The sequence below is a fragment of the Cibotium barometz genome, chromosome 14 (assembly GCF_041138505.1).
Source record: "Cibotium barometz isolate CiBa-2024 chromosome 14, ASM4113850v1, whole genome shotgun sequence".
Lineage (NCBI taxonomy): Eukaryota > Viridiplantae > Streptophyta > Polypodiopsida > Cyatheales > Cibotiaceae > Cibotium > Cibotium barometz.
The window spans coordinates 9,412,271-9,422,081 of NC_141059.1; the positions used below are offsets into that span (position 1 = coordinate 9,412,271).

The 9,811-nt window shown below is 43.3% G+C and overlaps 1 long non-coding RNA gene and 1 other non-coding gene across 2 annotated transcripts; one reads left to right on the top strand and one right to left on the bottom strand.

Annotated features, from left to right (window-relative positions):
• Positions 1-2,282: 2,282 nt before the first annotated feature.
• LOC147631646 (small nucleolar RNA Z122) lies at positions 2,283-2,370 on the top strand. Its single transcript, XR_015267440.1, has one exon. It is a non-coding gene; the product is annotated as a small nucleolar RNA Z122 (small nucleolar RNA).
• Positions 2,371-4,461: 2,091 nt separating this feature from the next.
• Positions 4,462-5,369, bottom strand: LOC147631647 (uncharacterized). The gene is made up of 3 exons (XR_015267321.1): positions 5,316-5,369; positions 4,625-4,685; positions 4,462-4,514 (listed from the first exon to the last, which is right to left on the bottom strand). It is a non-coding gene; the product is annotated as an uncharacterized LOC147631647 (long non-coding RNA).
• Between the last annotated feature and the right edge of the window lie 4,442 nt (positions 5,370-9,811).

Below are 9,811 nucleotides of genomic sequence, written 5' to 3' on the forward strand. Positions count from 1 at the left end.
CTTTGTTCTCTTTCTTGTGTCTGTAGAGAGGGCTGTGTAGGCCTGTGTAGAAGGCTCTGCATAAGGCTTGAGTATAAGGGCCTTACTATAGGCCTTTGTATAGGCCTGATAGTACAAAGGCCTGTCTGTATAAAGGCTTGTGCTAAGCCCTGTCTGTATAAAGGCTTCTGCTATGACCCGTGCAAGGCCTTTGTGTACAAGGCATGTGTGCACTGTGTATAAGGCGTTGTGTATAAGGCGTGAGTATCATGCCTGTTTTAAAGGCCTTTGTTTAGGCCTGTGTATAGGACTTTTCATACACATGCCTTCTGTGTACAGGCCTCTGTAAAGGCCTATTGATCCACAGGCCTGTATAAAGGCCCCTTTGTAGAATGCCTGTTTTACAAGGCCTGTGTTAAAGGCTTGTATAAAGGGCTGTGTGAACAAGGCCTGTGTGTGTAAGGCCTGAGTATGAGGCCTGTGTTAAAGGCCTTTGTTTAGACCTCTGTACAAGCCTGTTCATACACATCTTGTGTGTACAGGCCTCTGTATAGGCCTTTTGATACACAGGCCTGCAGTGTATAGGCCTCTGTATAGGCCTTTTCTATAGGCCTGTGTGTAAGGCCTGTGTGTATAAGGCCTATGTATAGGCCTGTGTGTATAAGGCCTGTGAGTACAGGCATGTGTGTATAGGGCTGTTTATAGGCCTCTATGTATAAGGCATGTTTGTATAGGCATGTGTGTAGGCCTGTGTGTATAGCCATGTGTTCAGGCCTCTGTATAGGCGTTTTCATACACAGGTCTTGTGTGGAATGGCCTGAAACCGGCCTCTGATAGAAACCAGAGTGCGGTAGACTAGCAGTCACCCGTCCACTTGTAGTCTAGATATGAAAACAGAAAAGATTGGGGCTAGAGTGCCCAAATTTGAAAACAAAGCGACACCTGTTGGCCCCAAAGCTTGGCGCCCCTTGCGGTATTTCTTTATTCAATTCCAAAAGTATGAAAGGCTGAGTACAACCAAAAATCAGCCAAGAGATTACACCTGTATGTCCAATCTGACGGCCCACAATCCCTCTTAGCACAGAGGATCCATGCACACAGATCTGCGTCTCAAAATAACACACTGTGCCTCCCTCTGATCAGCCACCTGTACCAGCAACTACAGCCTGTCCAGAACCTGTGCGCAGCAGAGATTCACGCAACAACTCCTATGCGCAGCCAGCAACAGAAGAGAAAACCTGCAGCCTGTCTGTACAAGGCTGTACGGCTGGTTTGCTCTCTGAGAACACAGCGGCAAAACCACCCTTCAGCAGTCGACTCTTCCTCTTCCTGCTTTTCCACGCATGAGAACATGCAAGTATGCTCCACGACTCTTTTTCCCAAAAAGAAGAGAGAGAGAGAGGAGAGAGAAGCACACACTCCAAAAGTGGAGTGGCCCCCTTCCCATAATAATCCTAGGGGCCCCCCCACTTTAAAAGTTATTAAAGTCCCTAGGGGCCACTAGGGCCTAGGGGCAACTTTAATAAAACATTAAAATACTAATGTTCTAGTTCCCCCCTTCACACCTAGGGATGTCCACACATCATTAACTCTGTCCGGGCACCCCCCATGTGAATCATTCAATATTCTGACTCAGCAACCACCATGCCCACACTTGTGCTGTTCCATTTTCAGAGGGCCATGACAATGGCCTGTGTACAGGCCTTTTCTAAAGGCCTGTGTGTAAGGGCTCTGTGAATAAGGCCTTTGTATAAGGGCCTGTGTGTGAGGCCTCTGTAGAGGCCTGTGATAAAGGCCTGTGTATGAGGCCTTTGTTAAAGGCCTTTCGTAGGCCTGTGTGAATGCCTTTTGATAAAGGCATTTTGTTTCCAAGCCTATGTTAAAGGCCTGTGTGTAGGGCCTAGTCCTTTTGATAAAGGCCTATACACTGGCCTTGTGTGAAGGGCTCTCTACAGGCCTGTGTGGAAGGCATGTGTATAGGCTTCTGTTAAAGGCCCAGGCCTGTGTGAGAGGCCTCTGTGCATTTCGTATGTGTACAAGGGCTGTGTGCAAAAGGTTGTCTGTAAACTTGCAAAAGGCCGTGTGTATAAGGGTTGTGTGCAGAAGGCCATGTGTTTGCAGGCCTATCTGTAAAAGGCCGTTGTGTAGTGTATCAGGCCTCTGTTTGAAGGCTTGTGTGCAAGGCCGTGTGCACTTTCGGTGAACAAAATCCATGTCCGCCCGCTTGTTGCATCGTTGATTTGTTTGTGCACAGAGTTTCTTTTTGAAATCTGCAGTGGTGCCTCCATCTGCGCTGCCAAAAAATTGGGAGATGATGATAGTTTCTATTTGATCTTACCATCGGGCAACAACCCTTTGCTGTAGAGATTTGCACGTCAGGCTGATCCCAAAGGAATCTTCTCCATCTGCCCGCACCCGTGGATCAATGGAAGGGAGTTGATTGTTTCCACTTCGACGCGAAGGTAAGTACTTCCATTCTAGGCGAAGCAACAATGAAAACATTATGATGCATCGGCGAAGTTCCAGAGCTTTCCTACAATCACATATTTTGCACCTATCTTTCACAGGTCACAAAACAATGTAGAGGACTAGCACATTGCGACAAGTAATCGTGGCCCTCGGTGAATTGGTTACAGTGTTGACTTGCCTAAAGCTTTGTTTCATCACTACGTGTGCTTGCTGTTGATTACGAGAAAGTGATAAAGCTATCTACTATAAAAGCTGTCATCTGAAGCTATATCTATTGGAAATATGTCATGTGAAATATCCTAATGATTATGAGAATCTGTTTATGATGCTGGTTATTGTGCTGAATATTGTGATGTTGTTTATGACGCTGATTATCAAAAGCTGATTATAGTTTTGATTATGAGAAATTGATTATTATGTTGAATATAAAAATTGATTATGATGCTGATCATGAGAATTGCTTATGGTGTGGAATATGAGAAAGTGATTATTATTGTGATTATGAAAATTTGATTGTGGTGCTAAATTCAAGTAAAAATTTCTTGATAAGTTGAGAAGCTAGCAAACAATACTAGGGTGCCAACTAGAGCCACGGAAGAAGCTGACAACAAATCAAAACAACCAAAAGCAAAAAGTTGGCATGAATCCATAGCTGCATCCACCTTGCCAAACAACTTCACCTGGGGAGTCAGTGCCTGCGCGCACTCGTGCACCCTTGTTAGTATATTGTTCTTATGCATGTAAGAGCTGCAGACGTGCCTGACTCATTAAGTCTGCGTGGGATAGAGTTGAACACTAAGTTAAGGTGACTTGCAAAGACACTAACAGACTCCCCAAATCACGCTGTAAATAGGTAAGACTGCCCGCTGATTTCGGGACTTGCAAAGCTACATTGGCTCTCCCAGTCACAACCAGATGGAGCGATGTGAGCCTTGAGGTTTGAAGGTGGAGCAAGTACCCAGTTGAAAGCAGCAGAGACCTTGTTTTGCTAATGTGGACAGATGTTCTTTTCCTTTGTTTCTACTGCGTTAGAAATTAGGTTAGGTTTAATTTTGTGTTAGTTGTTAATGGGCATGAAAGGTCTCCTTTCTTTGGGATATTGTTCTTTAGGTATTATTTCTTGGCTATGCAGGCAGCACTATGCGATGAAATGAAAATATGAGCTCTCTTTGAGCCACATGTCCACATACAAAGCGGTTACTTAAAGGGCACATGCAACAATACCTGTTCCTTCCTTCACATGCAATGGTTCCTTCCGAGTCATCCCCCATCCTGTGTGAAGATCAATACAGCTCCTTCTGAGTCATAGCCACAACAGAAGCGGTAGCCAGCTGTGCAAACGCTATAGCCACAACAGAAGCGGTAGCCAGCTGCAAACGCTATAGCCACAACAGAGTGAAGGTGATCGTAGCTTTGTTGCTTGTTGGCGTAGTGAACGGATGAAAGTAAAGGTGCCAGAAAGCAGTGCTCTGATACCACTGTAGTGAAGGTGCATGGAGAAGGGGAGGAAGGCCACGGAGGGCAAGGGGAAGAGGAGAAGGAAGGGGAGTGAGGGAGAGAGGGGCAAGGGGGGTAGCAAAAATAGTCCCCCAACTCAAAGCAGTGTCAAAGCACATACAAAGCAGTCACAAAGCACATACAAAGCAGTGCCAAAGCACATGCAAAGTAGTGCTAAAGCCCTCTAGAAGCACATGCATGTGGGAAAGTAGTCACAAAGTAGTCATTAACTAACAACGACACATACAAAGCAGTTCCAAAGCACATGCAAAGCAATGCTAAAGCCCTCTAGAAGCAGATGCAATGCTAAAGCAGTGTCAAAGCACATACAAAGCAGTCACAAAGCACATACAAAGCAGTGCCAAAGCACATGCAAAGTAGTGCTAAAGTTCTCTAGAAGCACATGCATGTGGGAAAGCAGTCACAAAGTAGTCATTAACGAACAATGACACATACAAAGCAGTGCCAAAGCACATGCAAAGCAATGCTAAAGAGACTTCAGATGGGATTCTCAATCCTGCGCGTTCATAATGAATAGCCCTTCGAAGCTTCTCTCGCATGCTCTCTCTCTGCACAATACACAAAACACAGGCTCTACTATTGAAACAAACAGACCTAATTTTTTTAAAAAAATTAACAAGATATGCACTTGGAATAGATTAGTTTTCCATATACTAACCTGCCCACGTGTACCAGAGGCGTGCAGCAGAGCATAGGCATTTTCAGCCAGCTTGTACTTTCTGAACTTTTGTCAAGAACCAAGGTGGTAGCTTTGCAAGGCCAAGAGCCCAATGGTCTTCTAATGGTGAATGATGCATGGATTGAGACGTATAAACAAGGCCTAATGTTGTCTCCTCAAGATTGATTGAACGTAGATGTCCGTACCGACAATCACATAGACCTATATACCTTCATAAGACATATATATACTAGCACATGGGCCTATTGATCTATCTAGATGCTTACACCATCACATCTCTGCACACATTTTACATGGCCTAAAATCCCCAACACTATGTTTTTAACAACTCAAAACTTGCTCGCGTAATCAACATGAGAAAAAGGCTGATAAGAAATGTGTCATTGAACACCATATTAGTGAATTTGGGAATTTCCCAATTCTCATTTTTGAATACTTAAAAAAGGGGACATGGATAACATGTTTTTAAGTTTCTCAAAACCCTATCATATGACCTATCGTTGGAAAGCGCTTGAAAAATGGAATCTAAAGAGCTATAAAGCGCTCATTTTGGATTAGTGGTGTTCAAGTTATGGTTAATCCAAACTTTTGACCACGTGTCCCAAACTTGTGGAAAATTTTCATATTCCCCAATATGGTGTTATTGGGAAACTTTCATGGTGACGGATACTCAAGAGTAGCTAGAACTTCCAGACTTTTCTCCTTATTCTCCTTTTCGTCCTGCCTCTTCGGTGCCGTTTGGGCCACGGTTGGAAATTTTCGCCATTTGCCATGCTTGTGCATCTTTTTCGAGAACTCGGATTCGGATAGTTTGAAGTTGAGGATCCAGGACTCTATCAGAGAACAGACCACACGGATTTGTGCTAGGGAAGTTGCTCTATGTCCACATCACTCCGTGCATGGATTTGGGCATCACAATCAATTCTCCCAGGGTGTCAAAGTTGGGTCCCGACGAAGATAGTGTAAAATCGCCATAACAGAGTTTCGAATCTGAAATGAGTCCGAATCTCATCTGAACACAACAAGAACGATCCGGGTTGCTTGCCACACATTTGTCCATGCATGATTTGAATTACATGCCTCTTCGGCGCCGTTTGGGCCACTGTTGAAAATTTTCGCCATTTGTTACACTCGTACATCTTTTTTGAGAACCTGGATTCGGACAGTTAGAAGTTGAGGATCCGGGACCCCATCAAAGAACGGACCACACGGACTTGTGCTAGGGAAGTTGGTAGGGACCCCCTGATGGATCGAATCTTTAGACCACATCGAAAGTATGTAGGCACTTTCTCTGATGACATCGTTGTGTTTCCCAAGACCGAAGTACTACACTTTACAAACTATGCAGAATTTTTCTATGCCGTGTACAGAATGCAAAAACTTCTACAAGAAATACTGGTAACATTCTTTTTTAGTTGAACAAAAATGCAGCAAAGTATTGGCTTTTACTTAAACATACGCGAATGTATCTATATGTATATATGCATGCATGCATGTATTATGTACGTATGTTTATGTATGTATGTATGCACATGTTGATAAAACCGATACTTTTTCTACATTAAACACATGTATGTATGTATTAATCGATGGGCTAACTAACCTGCAACCGATGTAATTTTCTTTGCTGGTTTTTGAAAAGGCGGGGAGCTTTTGATCTTAGCGATGGTTGATCCTGTCTCACGGTGAGAAGAAATTAAATGACAATAGTAGTTGGAATTACTCAAATGATTCAGAGAACAAGTGTTAAGAGATTCTACCGCATTTCTTTTGTGCTTCTTCTTGGGGCGAGCAGGCAGCATGAGGGCATTGCAAGCATCCTCACTCTCCATCTTCCAAAAACGCATGGTCTGACATCACTGCTGTCATGAAATAAGGCCCCAAAACGTTGTTTCTTAATTAATGCGTGGTGGTGTTAAATTTTTTATTCACAGCCTTATGTTAAACCACGCTTTCAAAAAGTGGAGAACTTTCAATTATTATTATGGCAAATAAACACGTGTCATTGTGCATGCTGTTACTTTTTTCGACGGTCTTCTCTCTCTATATCACATACACCAAGATCTCTCTCTCTCTCTCGCTCTCTCTCTCTCTCTCTCTCTCTCTCTCTAAAGGAAAGAGGGGTTTGGATACTCTCTCTCTCTCTCTCTCTCTCTCTCTCTCTCTCTATTCATTGATGTATACCATTTTATACCCCCAGTATGGTACAGGATGGAGCTAGCTAGGTTGCATATCATGATTGTATACTCCATGCATATAGCTTTGCATTCTCCTAGTAGTAGAGCTCCATCCCCTCTCCCACTCATTGTACTTATTGCACACCCAGAGTCAGCTTTTTAGTTCAGTACTTTTTCATTTTGTTGGGATGACAGAGGATACCCCACACATGTACACTGATTTGTCTCATAGGCGGAGTTCGGTCTTTTGGAAGACGTTAATAAAATCTCTCTCTCTCGCTCTCTCTACAAGCCTCTATTCGCACTATGCATTGGCCTATGTATCCACGTGCTAGCTTGCGACCCTCGTGCTGCTCTACACGTTGCACACACTAACAGATAATGCATGCCCAACTTGTACTGCCAATCTCTCCTCGATGCTTCTACCGTCTTGGTGAGAATAGTGCACAAACTCTTGTTTGTGCTTTCAACCTGGTCGTTCACTTGTGGGTAGTAAGGTGTCGACTTTCTGTGCACCATAAGGAACTCCTTAAGCAAGAACTCTACCACTTCATTGATAAAATGTGTACCACGATCACTCACTATTTCTAGTGGGCAACCAAAATGGGTAGCCCTCGCATCCGCTTTTTGCGTTGCTTTGGCCTTGGCCAATTTTGTGGCTAAGTGCAGCACAGAGCAGCAAAAGCGTCCAGACAGAACAAGAAAAGGAAGGAAATTTGAAGGGAATCTAGACAGGAATACGGGCATGAGGAAGTCAAGGACAAGAAAGAAAGGAGAAAGAAAGAAGGATGTACAAAAGTCAAGACACGCCAATGCGAATGAGGAGAAAAGTAGCAAGGAATATGACTTGTAGGAGGATCTCAGCAAGATGAAATTAAACATCATGTTAGATCAAATGTTGAATCTGGTCCCCAATTATAGTTAAAAGATGCTTCAAGCTATAGTGCCGAATGAAAATCTACTACAGATGCCTTTGCAGGAAATGGAACACCTTGCAGCTAAATGCAGAAATGTGGAGACAATCCAAGATTGTGATATGTCTATTCCAGAAGAAACCATCAGGATCAGAGGCAAGATAGTGACAAGAGTCATTCTGGACTAAGAGTCAAGGGTAAATATAATATCAAATAGCCTGGCTAAAAAGCTAGGGATTACTAACATGCAGCCTGCTCCATTCCAGATTCTCATGGCTGACAAGAGAAGGGTCCGACCTATCTGGATAATCAGGGAAGAACAAATAGAAGTGGCAGGATGTAGCTTCACTGCTGTGTTAATTGTTCTTAAGATGACAGAGATAGCAGGTGCATATCCCATGCTCCTAGAAAGGCCGTGGCTTATGAGTGGAAGAATAAAGCATAACTGGGAGATGGACAAGATCACGATCAGAAGGGGCAAAAAGAAAGTATGCATCTCAGTGGTAGGAAAGGACATGCTAATAAATCCGGCAAGCTGACCAATGTATGCAGAAGGACTAAACTACCTAAACGGGTAGAAGATGATGAAGAAGAATAGATCTTGAAGGAGAATCCAGATCTGTTATCCTTGTTTGAAGTAGACATAGAGATGATTAGTGCAGAGGTATGATCCAAAGTTCCTGGTAGCTCATCCTGAAGTGAGTGTGAATGAGAAAAGCACTTATAAAGAGGAAGAGGACACTCAGGATAATGTGGAAGAGCTATAGGCAGAACAGGAAAAGGCCCATAGTGGCTCTAAAACAAGAGGACACCGAGCTCAGGAAAAGGAATATCAGAGTTCAAGAAGACGAGCTTGAGGAGATGAACCTAGGGGATGATCAGCAACCCCAGACAACTAGGATTAGTGCCAAGCTGAATTATGAGTTCAGAGGGAGACTCTTGGAATTGCTTAATTCCTAAAAGGATGCTTTTGCTTGGAACTATTCTGACATGAAGGGGATTGATCCCAATTTCTACCAACATAAAATTAACGTGAAAGAAGATGCAACCCCAATCAGACAGAGCAGATACGGGATGAACCCAAACTATGCTAAACAAGTGAAGGAAGAGATTGATAAATTATTGAAGTTAGGATTCATCTATCTTATGGATCGGGTGGAATTGCTGTCACCGATAGTCATAGTTCCAAAAATGAATGGAAAGCTTAGGGTGTGTATCAGCTACCGCAAACAGAATGCTTCCACTATATCCGACCCGTTCCCATTGCCTTTCATTGATTCCTTGTTGGATGCAGTAGCGGGACATAAAACATATTCTTTTTTGGATGGATTTAGTGGGTACAATTAGGTGCAAATGGCCCAGAAAGATAAAGAATAAAATGCTTTTGTGACAAAATGGGGGGCATTTGCCTCCAATGTGATGACATTCGGGCTCTGAGAAATACTCTTGCTACATTCTAGAGGATGGTTTAGGAAATGTTCTATGAATATTTGACCACCTTCATGAGGGTGTTTGTGGTGTGTTTGTGGTGCCAAAGAGCTTGCAAGATTCCTGGGGCTAATCAAGTAGCACAGTAGATTCATGAGGCTCCTAGCTAATGTGACGGTTCCCTTGTATAGTTTGATGGTGAAGGATGTAGAATATGTCTGGTTTGGATCCTATCAAGAGGCATTCCAGAATCTCAAGAAGATACTGTCAGCAGCTCTCATCACTAGGAACCCAACTATGACCTGGTGTTCCATGTGTTTTTCAATGCCTCTAATGTAGCTATGTAGGAAGCGTAGGAGGGATTGTATAGACCAATGCACTATGCAAACAGGAGGCTATCAAGACCAGAAAAGAACTACTCCACCACAGAGAAAGAGTCACTAGGAATTATCTACTCCATCAAGAAGTTCAGGCACTACTTTCTAGGTAAGATGTTTGAATTTCATGTAGATCACAAAGCTCTATTGTACTTAATAAACAAACCAAACCTAGTGGGAAAGTTGGCCAGATGGATACTCTTGCTGGAGGAATTTGAGTTCAACATAAGGCATACCCCTAGAAGAAACAAGCATGCAGTGGGCAGACTT